Source organism: Palaemon carinicauda, chromosome 45 (assembly GCF_036898095.1).
Source record: "Palaemon carinicauda isolate YSFRI2023 chromosome 45, ASM3689809v2, whole genome shotgun sequence".
NCBI lineage: Eukaryota > Metazoa > Arthropoda > Malacostraca > Decapoda > Palaemonidae > Palaemon > Palaemon carinicauda.
In genome coordinates this window covers 26,631,567-26,644,850 of record NC_090769.1, presented here as the reverse complement: position 1 = coordinate 26,644,850, position 13,284 = coordinate 26,631,567, and positions in this window count along the sequence as shown.

Here is a 13,284-nt window from a genome sequence, read left to right as displayed (position 1 = left end):
CCCAATCTTCCAGCGGTTCTTTCAACAATCAACCCCTATTCTGGAAGAATATGTTCTAGACCTCTTGAACAAGAAGGTGATAAGGAAGGTAAAGTCCACCAGGTTCCAAGGGAGACTGTTTTGCGTTCCCAAGAAGGACTCAGACAAGCTCAGAGTCATTCTGGACTTATCCCCCCTCAACAAGTTCATAGAGAACAACAAATTCAAGATGCTGACGCTTCAACAAATAAGGACCCTTCTGCCTCAAGGTTCCTACACGGTCTCTATAGACCTGGCGGATGCCTATTGGCACATTCCAATGAACCATCATGCTTCCTCCTACCTAGGATTTCGACTCCAAAGGAAAAGCTACGCCTTCCGGGCCATGCCATTCGGCCTCAATGTGGCCCCTCGGATCTTCACAAAGCTGGCGGATGCCATAGTACAACAGCTCCGCCTAAGAAACGTCCAGGTGATGGCCTACCTCGACGACTGGCTAGTCTGGGCTCCATCGCCCGAAGAGTGTGCAAAGTCTTGCGACAAAGTTACCCAGTACTTAGAACACCTGGGATTCAAGATCAACGAGAAGAAATCTCGCCTCTCTCCAGCTCAGAAGTTTCAGTGGCTGGGAATCCACTGGAATCTTCAGTCACACCGCCTTTCCATCCCCCAGAAGAAAAGGAAGGAAATAGCAGGGTCTGTCAAGCGACTACTGAAATCCAAACGCATTTCAAGACGACAGCAGGAACGAGTTCTAGGCTCTCTACAATTCGCCTCAGTGACAAACCCAGTGCTTCGCGCACAGCTAAAGGATGCCGCGGGAGTCTGGAGACGATCGGCATCCATCGCTCGAAGAGACCTCAAGAGACGGCTTCCAAACAGACTTCGACGCCTCCTAAAGCCGTGGTCGGAAGCAAAGGCCCTGAAAAGGTCCATTCCTCTCCAACACCCTCCTCCATCTCTCAACATCCACACGGATGCCTCACTGGAGGGCTGGGGAGGTCACTCCCACCTGAAACAAGCTCAAGGGACCTGGTCTCCACTATTCAAGACGTTCCACATAAACATCTTGGAGGCCATGGCGGTCCTTCTTACTCTGAAGAAGTTATCCCCGCCGCCCTCGATCCACATCCGTCTAACCCTAGACAACTCGGTGGTAGTTCGTTGTCTCAATCGCCAGGGCTCAAGATCGCCCCAGATAAATCAGGTGCTTCTCCCAATCTTCCGTCTGGCGGGGAAGAAGAAGTGGCACCTGTCTGCAGTTCACCTACAAGGATTCCGCAACGTGACAGCGGATGCTCTATCTCGGACAAACCCGATAGAGTCGGAATGGTCTCTAGACGCAAGATCATTCTCCTTCATCTCTCATCAAGTCCCAGAACTTCAGATAGATCTCTTTGCAACGAGCGACAACAATCAACTTCCTCTGTACGTAGCCCCGTACGAGGACCCCAAAGCAGAAGCGGTGGACGCCATGTCACTGGACTGGAACAGATGGTCCAAGATATACCTGTTCCCTCCCACCAACCTTCTGTTGAAAGTCCTCTCCAAACTGAGAACCTTCAAAGGGACAGCGGCCCTAGTGGCTCCCAAGTGGCCCCGGAGCAACTGGTACCCCCTGGTCCTGGAGCTGCAGCCCAAGCTGATCCCTCTCCCGGGCCCAGTTCTCTCTCAACAAGTACAGAAGTCGACTGTCTTCGCTTCATCATCGAAAATCAAGGACCTTCATCTCATGATTTTCTCTCCCTTGCCGCAAAGAAGAGGTTTGGGATCTCGAAGAAAAGTCTAGACTTCCTAGAGGAATACAAGACCGAATCCACGAGACGGCAATATGAATCATCCTGGAGGAAATGGGTCTCCTTTGTTAAAGCAAAAAATCCTAAAGAAATCACCATTGATTTCTGTATGTCCTTCTTCATTCACCTTCATGGACAAGGATTAGCAGCCAATACGATTTCAACCTGCAAATCGGCTTTGACTAGACCAATTCTATATGCTTTCCAAATTGATCTGTCCAACGACATCTTTAACAAATTACCAAAAGCATGTGCTCGCCTACGCCCAGCACCCCCTCCGAAACCGATCTCCTGGTCACTAGACAAGGTGCTCCATTTCGCCTCCAACTTGGACAACGATTCATGCCCCCTCAAGGATCTGACTCAGAAAGTTATATTTTTATTTGCTCTCGCCTCGGGAGCTCGAGTCAGCGAAATAGTGGCATTATCAAGAGAAGAGGGACACATCCTGTTTGCTGATTCAGGAGAAGTGACCCTCTCCCCTGATCCGACGTTTCTCGCCAAAAATGAATTACCCACCAAAAGATGGGGCCCTTGGAGAATATGCCCCCTGAAGGAGGATGTCTCTCTATGTCCAGTAGAGAGTCTCAAGGTCTATCTTCGCAGAACTTCAAACTTTGGTGGAGGCCAACTCTTCAAAGGAGAAACATCGGGCAGCGACCTGTCACTGAAACAATTAAGAGCGAAAATCACCTACTTCATTCGCAGAGCGGATCCGAACAGTACACCCGCTGGTCATGATCCTAGAAAAGTGGCATCTTCTCTGAACTTCTTTCAGAGCATGGACTTTGAGAGCCTCAAAAACTTTACGGGCTGGAAGTCCTCACGAGTTTTCTTTAAACATTATGCGAAACAAGTGCACGAAATCAAACATTTTGTGGTAGCCGCAGGTAGTGTTATGAAACCTGCACCTAACTCTGCGTAGAACAGTGAGTTACTTGGGACTCTAACTCTTCGGGTGCCTATGTTGACCCTCGTGCGATTCATAGTGATGTCTAAAAACACTTAGTGCTTTTATAACTGTTCTTATCCCAGGTGAAATGTCATAGTGTCACACAAGTGCCGCATGCCTTGAGCATGATGTGTTGTTTAAAGACTTGCGTTCCTCGAGAACGAGTACCTACTAATCCTGAAATTCCTTTTCAGATTCAAGAGCAAGCCTTTATTTCTATGTACATTATTATTACTGTAAATGAACTTTACTTTTGCTGTAAATTATTTAATTTCTGCATTGTGAAATAAAATTTCTATTTTATTACTTATGCGTCTCTTTCAGCTCCTACTTACTATGAAATACATACTGTCATAGTTTTATTTATTCCTCCTTTATGGTCATGAAGAATTTAAGATATCTAATCCTAAATTATATTCACCTTGTCTCAGTAAGGTTCCTACACGAATACTTACTTCTGATAATCAGGAGATGAACTCTATACACAGTGCCCAACCACCACTGACCTACTTCAGAATGTTCCTATACAAATATCAAACATTCTGCTTCATCTCTAAGCTCTTAAAAGTTCTTCTGTCAAGATGAATAGCCCTTCAATACCACTTTGACGTCGGCATAGCCCATGGGAACTTCCTACCAATGGGGGGCAGGATACTTCGTTCCTATGGTTCTTACCTAAGATTACTTTGCTGTTTTGTCAATGCCTAGGCACTTAACTCTGGGGGAAAATCTACCACGATACATTGATTCTCTGGTACTCTTCCATCAGGACGCCATGGCTTGAGCCCAAAAAACGGATTTTGAGCGAAGCGAAAAATCTATTTTTGGGTGAGATAGCCATGGCGTCCTGATGGACCCTCCCTACTACTTCGTTCAGTTTGTTCCCACCCTACACAATTGTATCATGGTGATGGGCAGCAACTGGCGCCAGGATAAAGACGCGCGTGACGTCATTAGAGCAATGGCGTCCGTTTGTTTACGTCTCGAGTATCAGTAGTAGCCACGAGTGAGATTAGCTGTGGAACGGCTCCCAGCTATTCTCAGCCCTTACACACCGAAGCATTAACTCTGTTCGGGGTGGAGATAGCTATGTGGCACGTTCAGACATGCGTGTCCCCTGTTGTATTACGATGTCTTAAAGGGAAACCTTTGAGATACTCGCTCCAGAAGTTAGAATTCTGTGATAACCTGTGGTTAAATTCTCTGGGAATATCTTAGTAGTCTTATACCCAAGGAAGCTACCAAATAGGAACCTTCCATCAGGACGCCATGGCTATCTCACCCAAAAATAGATTTTTCGCTTCGCTCAAAATCCGTTTTTCCTGCCGGCCATAGCTGGCTGTTCTATTGGAAATTCTCTCTCGTTTTCTTACTCTGTTTGGACGTTATTTGATGATGTATTAACGTTTTTGAGTTTTGGCTTTCGCATATTTGTTTTATTTGATCTGTGATCACGTTTTTATAACTTAAAAGGTAGGGTTAGGAGGTTTTTCAATCTTTTATAAATCTTACGAAAGCATAGGGGCGAAATGTAAACATTTTGTCCATTGATGATGTCACAGCCTCTTCCGTAGGCTAAAAGTCTGTCTTGCTTTTTTACAAAGAATATAAGTGAATATGCTTTTAAAGTATTAAGTTATAAATTAAAATAAAAGAATTATTTTGAGAAAATGTTGTCCTTTTTCTTTAGATAATCTTCGATCTGTTTGCAAAGATTAACAAGCGTTCAGTTTATTTTTGTTGCGCAGTAGTCAGTATTGTTACAATTTTACAATATATTGTAGTGATTTTATGAATAAGTACATTCATCTTACTTCTCAAGTTTTAAGTTGTACTATATAAAAGGTACATTTTATTTTGCAATTAATTGGTCCTTTCAGTATTTTTTCCTTAGTCAGAGATTAAAGGAAGTTACAGTTTAGTTTATTTTATACGATGCAGTATTCTTTACAATCGATGTAGTGCACAATTCTATGTATCGTTGTTGCATTGGTGGTTTTTGGAATACTAAAATTGTTGTTATGTTATTTGTAGATGTTCCAATGGTGCGAGTGATGATTTGTCTTTTATTGGAACCCCTTAATTTAATAGTTTATTTTAATTTCTAAATATTTCTATTAAGGTAATATTTGATATTTAATATTTTGTTACATTTATATGGGATTCGGTACTTTTGCATTCCCATTCAAACACTTTTGTCCAGTGACAGAATTATTAGTCTCTCCCTTACGGAGGTCATTTCGTTTGAGAGAGCGTATACTTTGGTTTTCAGGTAATTAAGAAACTGTCTTTGTGCCAAAGAGTAAAGTTCAAATTTTTTAGTGATAAATTGTGCAGTAAATTTTATTCAGTGGAGAGTGCTTCTATTCGGACCTGTCATTATCCTAGCCTTAGACCTTTGTCGAGCTCCCGGACCCAGGGGAGAAGTTAAGTCGAACGGCGAAAGGAATCGAGAGGGTAACCAGGCGTTACAGTCTTTTAAGACCCAAACTGAAGTCCTCTCGAGCGTTTTCTGTTGATCACCAGAACGCTAAGCTGAAAACGAAATTAGATTTCGTTCTGCGTGTGTTACGTTTCATGCGGCACGGATGCAGTGCCGCCAAATCCACCGGATGGGTGTCGTCTCTCGACAGTGGCATGCGCTATGGATCAACGAAGATAATGCTGAATACGTTTCACCTAAGGTTGATCCTTGATCTTTGCAGTTAGGCATGAAACAGCATCTATCTTCATTTATGCAGTCTTTTCAGCCTGCCGTTAACAGTGCGTTTGGGTGTCTCAATTCCGGTCTTTGACACGGTCGCACAGGCGACGTGTCTTTAACGGTGAGGACTCGTTGTCACACAGGCGGCCTACCAACCCCAATGTTCAATGGTGGGACAAAGTGGATACATTGCTTCGATTACCTGCTCAATGCAAACCGACTGCTCATAGCGCCTAGTATCAGTCTATCCAGATACGCCGACGTTCGCCAGGCAGCAGAGCCGGCGAAGCGTCGTCGGTACGGTGCGGCAACGGAAACGGAATGTCAACGGAATGGAGCGAAGTGCCACGTCAGTGTGGACGCTTCAGTGTCAGTGTGGACGCTTTCAGTGTCAGTATGAACACTTCAGCGTCAGTATGGACGCTTCAGCGCCAGTGTGGACACTTCGCTACCTATGACAATAGACTTTGATGTCTACCTGATCATGACCGTCTAGTGTTGAGTTATTGTTGCTCCAGGCGCTATATTAAGAAATAAATCTTAACTAGAAAGATATTATATTCTCGGACCAAGGCCTGCTGGGCTAACTCTTGGTTGGGAGAACTAGAATTAAAATCTCTAAGTATTGAGGTCTGAATTCAGAATCATAAGGAGTGGATTCCTAAGAATCAAAACTTCTCTTCCTAGGATAGAGATTGTAAAAGGAAGGGAATAACTTTCAGAAACTCATGAAAATTTTTCTAAAGAGTTTCTCTCATATTTTTTTACCTGCTGCTCCTCGTTCCAACTTCAGAGTTTTTGCTAGTTGAGTTGATGGTATCGATATTTATTTGATTTTATTTTTATTACTAGCCAGCTACAACCCTAGTTGGGAAACCAAGATGCTTTAACCCAAAGGGCTCCTTTAGGGAACGATGGCCCAGTAAATTAATGGTAAAATAAATAAATAAATTAACATTGAATCATTCTCAGAAAAATAACAAACCTTACTGTAGAGATTGATGCAGCGCTTGCAGCTGCAACAGCAGAAGGGGTATTAAGGCCTTTATGAGAATAGAACGTAAAAGTATATCTCTCACCACGGGCAGTTCTTTTATGATTTAATGTATTATGTTTTTAAACCTCTCTTGTTAGTGACTCGTAAACATAGCGCAGTGCTCTGGAGGAGGTGTTTGTTTGTGTTCACCTTGCCCCTATTCCTATACCTCTTCCTTACGTTCTAACCCTTGGGAGAAGGAAGGTCGGTAGGCTGAGGTGCTTCGCGGACCTTGTGCATTAAACGTTTGTTCCGCCGAACGATACTTTTGATGCAGTCCAAGACGTCCCTTCTCCACTTTGGAATGATGAAGTAAGGCTCTTTTCTTCGCCTACGATTGTCGAGCTACGACATCACAACCATGCGACATAGTATCTTGAAAAGAGCAAAGTTGGAATGTCTTGAAGCGATCAGTTCGTCATCGCTATGGTATCCTGGATCTTGTAACTGTTTTCTGCGTATCAGAATGCTGTTCCCTGACGAGAATGACGTTCTACGTTTTCCCTGTCTACCAGACTAGGAAGTTACTCGTCATGTATGCACTCGAACAGAACTTACCCTCGCAGCAGGCGTGTTTTGATGCTTAAACAGGAAGCAATCGAGTGTGTTTTTTCTTCCGCGAGAGAAGCGGAAGTCAGACATGCCCCATACAATCCTAGCCCTTCCTCTGGAATCTGACGCACTTTCAGGGAGGAAAGACTTTGTTCTCATCGAAGGATGCAAAACCTAGACTTGGTAGTTACCAATCAATATGTCCAAGACCTTTCCGGAGTCGTATGTTTTCTAATAACTTATCCTGCAGTAACTAACGTTCGCCGGAAGTTTTTTCTTTTCGGAAGAAGGCGACGTGTCAGCACCAGAATCGTGTAAGACACATAGTTCTTCGGGGGGAAAAGGTGCTCAGTTTGCTTCTGTTCACACTTCTTCTCCTCCCCCAGTTTGGGTAAATGTATATTACTTTCTTCTGAGGTCTAGCGACTACTGTTGACGGTATCTCACAGCATTGGATACATTCAGTTCGTGCACAAGGCGCTCTTGAAATATCATAGGGACTCTCCCAGGTCTGCGGTTAATGTTCTCTCCCAGCCTTCGCCCACGCTTGGGTTGGCACACTCGCTACCCCGCGAGTGTAGATTTGGTCTGAGCTAAAAGAGGTCTATTTCATCTGTTTGACATTTACGATTCTTGGGATGGAGAGAATTTTTTCCTAAAAGAGTCTAAGGACTACCATAGATCAAAGAAATGGTTTTCCGATTGGTGTCAGAAGGCATACAGTAGTTCTCCTATGCTTAGTAACGCTTCCTCACAGAGATATGCTCGTGTTACGAGAAGCGTTAGAGCGGGTGCTTGTAGCAGTCTGGTCTCCCTCTTACGGCAGACTCAGACGCAAGTTCTGGTCTCTCCCTCACGCAGTCACAGACGCAGACGCCAGTCTGGTCGTATGTTGAACGCTTACAGTCAAAGTTGATCCTTTCAACAAGTTGTCTCATTTTCGGCAAACAGTTATGTCTTTCCGTCAATGACCGGACGCTATGCTGTCGCCTCCACGCAGCACCCTGTAGATTTACAACAAGCGGGACACACACACAGCGCTGCATCCACATGACAAGGTGAACGCATACAGCACGCTGACATCTTACGGCAATGCAATCACATGCGACATTATGGTCGCATACAGTCAAGTCTTTGTCTCACAGCAGTATAAACAGACTATTGTCTCTCCTTCGCGTCTCTCGGGCCTCGCAGCTAGCGCTCCCTCGTGTCAAGCTTTGGCTTTTAAGTTTGTTGAACACTCGCTGATTACACACGATCAGGTCTTAACCTCACAGCATGAGGTTCACGTTGTTGATGCTTCTTTTCAACAAGCCTAGCTTTAATATCGGTTTCTTGCGACCGATATGGACGCGTTTTGGGAGGCGGTTCTAGATCTTGATTCTCTCTCACATGTTGAGTGTAGGCAGCATGCGGGAACCATATTGGACTCATGCTGGGACCATGTTGGGTTCATGCTGGAAGCTTGTCTTTAGTCCTTTTACCTGTGTCAGGATCACGAACGCTTTATTTTAAACCATCAAGCTTTAGGTCTAGCTGCCTCCAGTATTTCGGAAAACCCCTAAGATCTAGAGGGTTGTTTGTAGGAGACAGCTGAGGCTATCACTTGTACTACGTTTTCCTGTCTACCAGACTAGGAAGTTACTCGTCATGTATGCACTCGAACAGAACTTACCCTCGCAGCAGGCGTGTTTTGATGCTTAAACAGGAAGCAATCGAGTGTGTTTTTTCTTCCGCGAGAGAAGCGGAAGTCAGACATGCCCCATACAATCCTAGCCCTTCCTCTGGAATCTGACGCACTTTCAGGGAGGAAAGACTTTGTTCTCATCGAAGGATGCAAAACCTAGACTTGGTAGTTACCAATCAATATGTCCAAGACCTTTCCGGAGTCGTATGTTTTCTAATAACTTATCCTGCAGTAACTAACGTTCGCCGGAAGTTTTTTCTTTTCGGAAGAAGGCGACGTGTCAGCACCAGAATCGTGTAAGACACATAGTTCTTCGGGGGGAAAAGGTGCTCAGTTTGCTTCTGTTCACACTTCTTCTCCTCCCCCAGTTTGGGGAAATGTCTATTACTTTCTTCTGAGGTCTAGCGACTACTGTTGACGGTATCTCACAGCATTGGATACATTCAGTTCGCGCACAAGGCGCTCTTGAAATATCATAGGGACTCTCCCAGGTCTGCGGTTAATGTTCTCTCCAAGCCTTCGCCCACGCTTGGGTTGGCACACTCGCTACCCCGCGAGTGTAGATTTGGTCTGAGCTAAAAGAGGTCTATTTCATCTGTTTGACATTTACGATTCTTGGGATGGAGAGAATTTTTTCCTAAAAGAGTCTAAGGACTACCATAGATCAAAGAAATGGTTTTCCGATTGGTGTCAGAAGGCATACAGTAGTTCTCCTATGCTTAGTAACGCTTCCTCACAGAGATATGCTCGTGTTACGAGAAGCGTTAGAGCGGGTGCTTGTAGCAGTCTGGTCTCCCTCTTACGGCAGACTCAGACGCAAGTTCTGGTCTCTCCCTCACGCAGTCAGAGACGCAGACGCCAGTCTGGTCGTATGTTGAACGCTTACAGTCAAAGTTGATCCTTTCAACAAGTTGTCTCATTTTCGGCAAACAGTTATGTCTTTCCGACAATGACCGGACGCTATGCTGTCGCCTCCACGCAGCACCCTGTAGATTTACAACAAGCGGGACACATACACAGCGCTGCATCCACATGACAAGGTGAACGCATACAGCACGCTGACATCTTACGGCAATGCAATCACATGCGACATTATGGTCGCATACAGTCAAGTCTTTGTCTCACAGCAGTATAAACAGACTATTGTCTCTCCTTCGCGTCTCTCGGGCCTCGCAGCTAGCGCTCCCTCGTGTCAAGCTTTGGCTTTTAAGTTTGTTGAACACTCACTGATTACACACGATCAGGTCTTAACCTCACAGCATGAGGTTCACGTTGTTGATGCTTCTTTTCAACAAGCCTAGCTTTAATATCGGTTTCTTGCGACCGATATGGACGCGTTTTGGGAGGCGGTTCTAGATCTTGATTCTCTCTCACATGTTGAGTGTAGGCAGCATGCGGGAACCATATTGGACTCATGCTGGGACCATGTTGGGTTCATGCTGGAAGCTTGTCTTTAGTCCTTTTACCTGTGTCAGGATCACGAACGCTTTATTTTAAACCATCAAGCTTTAGGTCTAGCTGCCTCCAGTATTTCGGAAAACCCCTAAGATCTAGAGGGTTGTTTGTAGGAGACAGCTGAGGCTATCACTTGTACTACATTTTCCCTGTCTACCAGACTAGGAAGTTACTCGTCATGTATGCACTCGAACAGAACTTACCCTCGCAGCAGGCGTGTTTTGATGCTTAAACAGGAAGCAATCGAGTGTGTTTTTTCTTCCGCGAGAGAAGCGGAAGTCAGACATGTCACATACAATCCTAGCTCTTCCTCTGGAATCTGACGCACTTTCAGGGAGGAAAGACTTTGTTCTCATCGAAGGTCGCAAAATCTAGACTTGGTAGTCACCAATCAATATGTCCAAGACCTTTCAGGAGTCGTATGTCTTCTAATAACTTATCCTGCAGTAACTAACGTTCGCCGGAAGTTTTTTCTTTTCGGAAGGCGACGTGTCAGCACCAGAATCGTGTAAGAGACAGTTCTTCGGGAGGAAAAGGTGCTCAGTTTGCTTCTGTTCACACTTCTCCTCCCCCAGTTTGGGGAAATGTCTATTACTTTCTTCTGAGGTCTAGTGACTACTGTTGACGGTATCTCACAGCATTGGATACATTCAGTTTGCGCACAAGGCGCTCTTAAAATGTCATAGGGACTCTCCCGGGTCGCTCTCAGGACTGCGGTTAATGTTCTCTCCTGGTCTTCGCCCACGCTTGGGTTGGCGCACTCGCTTCCCCACGAGTGTAGATTTGGTCTGAGCTAAAAGAGGCCTATTTCATCTGTTTGGCGTTTACGATTCTTGGGATGGAGAGAATTTTTTCCTAAAAGAGTCTAAGGACTACCATAGATCAAAGAAATGGTTTTCCGATTGGTGTCAGAAGGCATACAGTAGTTCTCCTATGCTTAGTAACGCTTCCTCGCAGAGATATGCTCGTGTTACGAGAAGCGTTAGAGCGGGTGCTTGTAGAAGTCTGGTCTCCCTCTTACGGCAGACGCAGACGCCAGTCTAGTCGTATGTTGGATGCTTACAGTCAAATTTGATCCTTTTAACAAGTTGTCTCATTTTCGCGGTCTGCGGTACTATCTCTCATGCCGACGCATGCTACACGTGAACAACTCTCGGCAAACAGTTATGTCTTTCCGTCAATGACCGGACGCTATGCTGTCGCCTCCATGCAGCACGCTGTAGATTTACAACAAGTGGGACACACACAGAATGCTGTATCCACATGACAAGGTGAACGCATACAGCACACTGACATCTTACGGCAATGCAATCACATGCGACATTATGGTCGCATACAGTCAAGTCTTTGTCTCACAGCAGTATAAACAGACTATTGTCTCTCCTCCGCGTCTCTCTGGCCTCGCAGCCAGCGCTCCCTCTTGTCAAGCTTTGGCTTTAAGTTTGTTGAACACTCGCTGATTACACACGATCAGGTCTTAACCTCACAGCATGAGGTTCACGTTGTTGATGCTTCTTTTCAACAAGCCTAGCTTTAATATCGGTTTCTTGCGACCGATATGGACGCGTTTTGGGAGGCGGTTCTAGACCTTGATTCTCTCTCACGACATGTTGAGTGTAGGCAGCATGCAGGAACCATATTGGACTCATGCTGGGACCATGTTGGGTTCATGCCGTAAGCATGTCTTTAGTCCTTTTACCTGTGTCAGGATCATAAACGCTTTATTTTAAACCATCAAGCTTTAGGTCTAGCTGCCTCCAGTATTTCGGAAAACCCCTAAGATCTAGAGGGTTGTTCCAATTAAGGCCTACCTTTGGAGACTTTCTGAGTAAGTCTACCATAGTTGAGAGTCAGTGAAGTTCACTCTTTTAGCAAGAACATGGACATAGGTACCTTGCAACCTGGATTCTTGGTCATTAACAAACATCTTTCTCATCCATAGCCTAAATCTTTTGGGATCACTATCCTCTTGAATTTGGTTTGTGATGGGCTGAGAAGAGTTTTTTGCCCGATTAAAACGAAGTTTTATCGGGACAAGAACAAAGAAGTTAAGAGTCTATTCATGACTCTTGGGTGCAGAGTCAAGAAGCCTGCGCTATTCATGTCTAAAACACACTATCATCTCATATAGACTTTGATTACAAAGGTTCTTTCACACGGTTGGGTGACAGACCATAAGATGTTGAAAGAGTAAAGACTTACGAAGTTAGAGCTGTAGAAACTTCTGTAACTTTTAAAGTAAACTGTTCTCTGCAAAGCATCACGTATACAGCCTTGTGAAGGGGTAATCCTTACTTTTACCATATCCAGTCTCTTATGAAGACGTCTAATTTTTGGGATCACTTGTAACGTGTGCAGTAGTAGGTGAAACATCTTCCACTACATTTCCCTAAATTCCTAGTACCCCTGTTTTTCTCTTGGGACTTATATATATTTTTGTGATTGTACGTGAAGATTGGTCAGCAATCTTTGACCTAGTCAGGTGGTCATTTTGTTCCTAGAGAGCCCCCGGAACAAGGGTATTAGTTGAGGTCCTGTCATGTTATAGGTGGTTGTACCGTTTGACAGCTCCTAGAGATCATCAGCCCTGAGTGGATCACTGGATCTCCTAAGGATAGCAGACAAAATGAGGCAGAGCATTGCTGTCAGCTTCCATATCAGGTGAAGAACCGCTAAGTTGTTTATGTAACTCTTCAAGTGAATTTCCAATTATGCAGCTGTCTCTGACCTGCCACCAATGGGTGTCAATCAGCCATTATATAACCAGCGGGTAAGTTTTATATTTAAAAATATTTTCATAATAAAATTTTTGAATACACTTACCCGCTGGTTATATGTTTTAGACCCACCCTCCTCCCCTCTAGAGACCATGGGGCATGGAAAATCTGAATTGGTGGAGTATAGTTCTACCTGTTGTACCGCGACGGCGCTGGGGTACACCTGGCATATCTGCGCTAAGCCGCGCGCGAGATTTTGAATTTCCTGCAGAGGCGTCAGGGACTTTAGCCATTATATAACCAGCGGGTAAGTATATTAAAAAATTTATGAAAATATCATTTTCTTTGATTTTGGTGGATAAAATTTTGAGGCTTGCATTTACTTTTTGAATTACACAAACTCTTT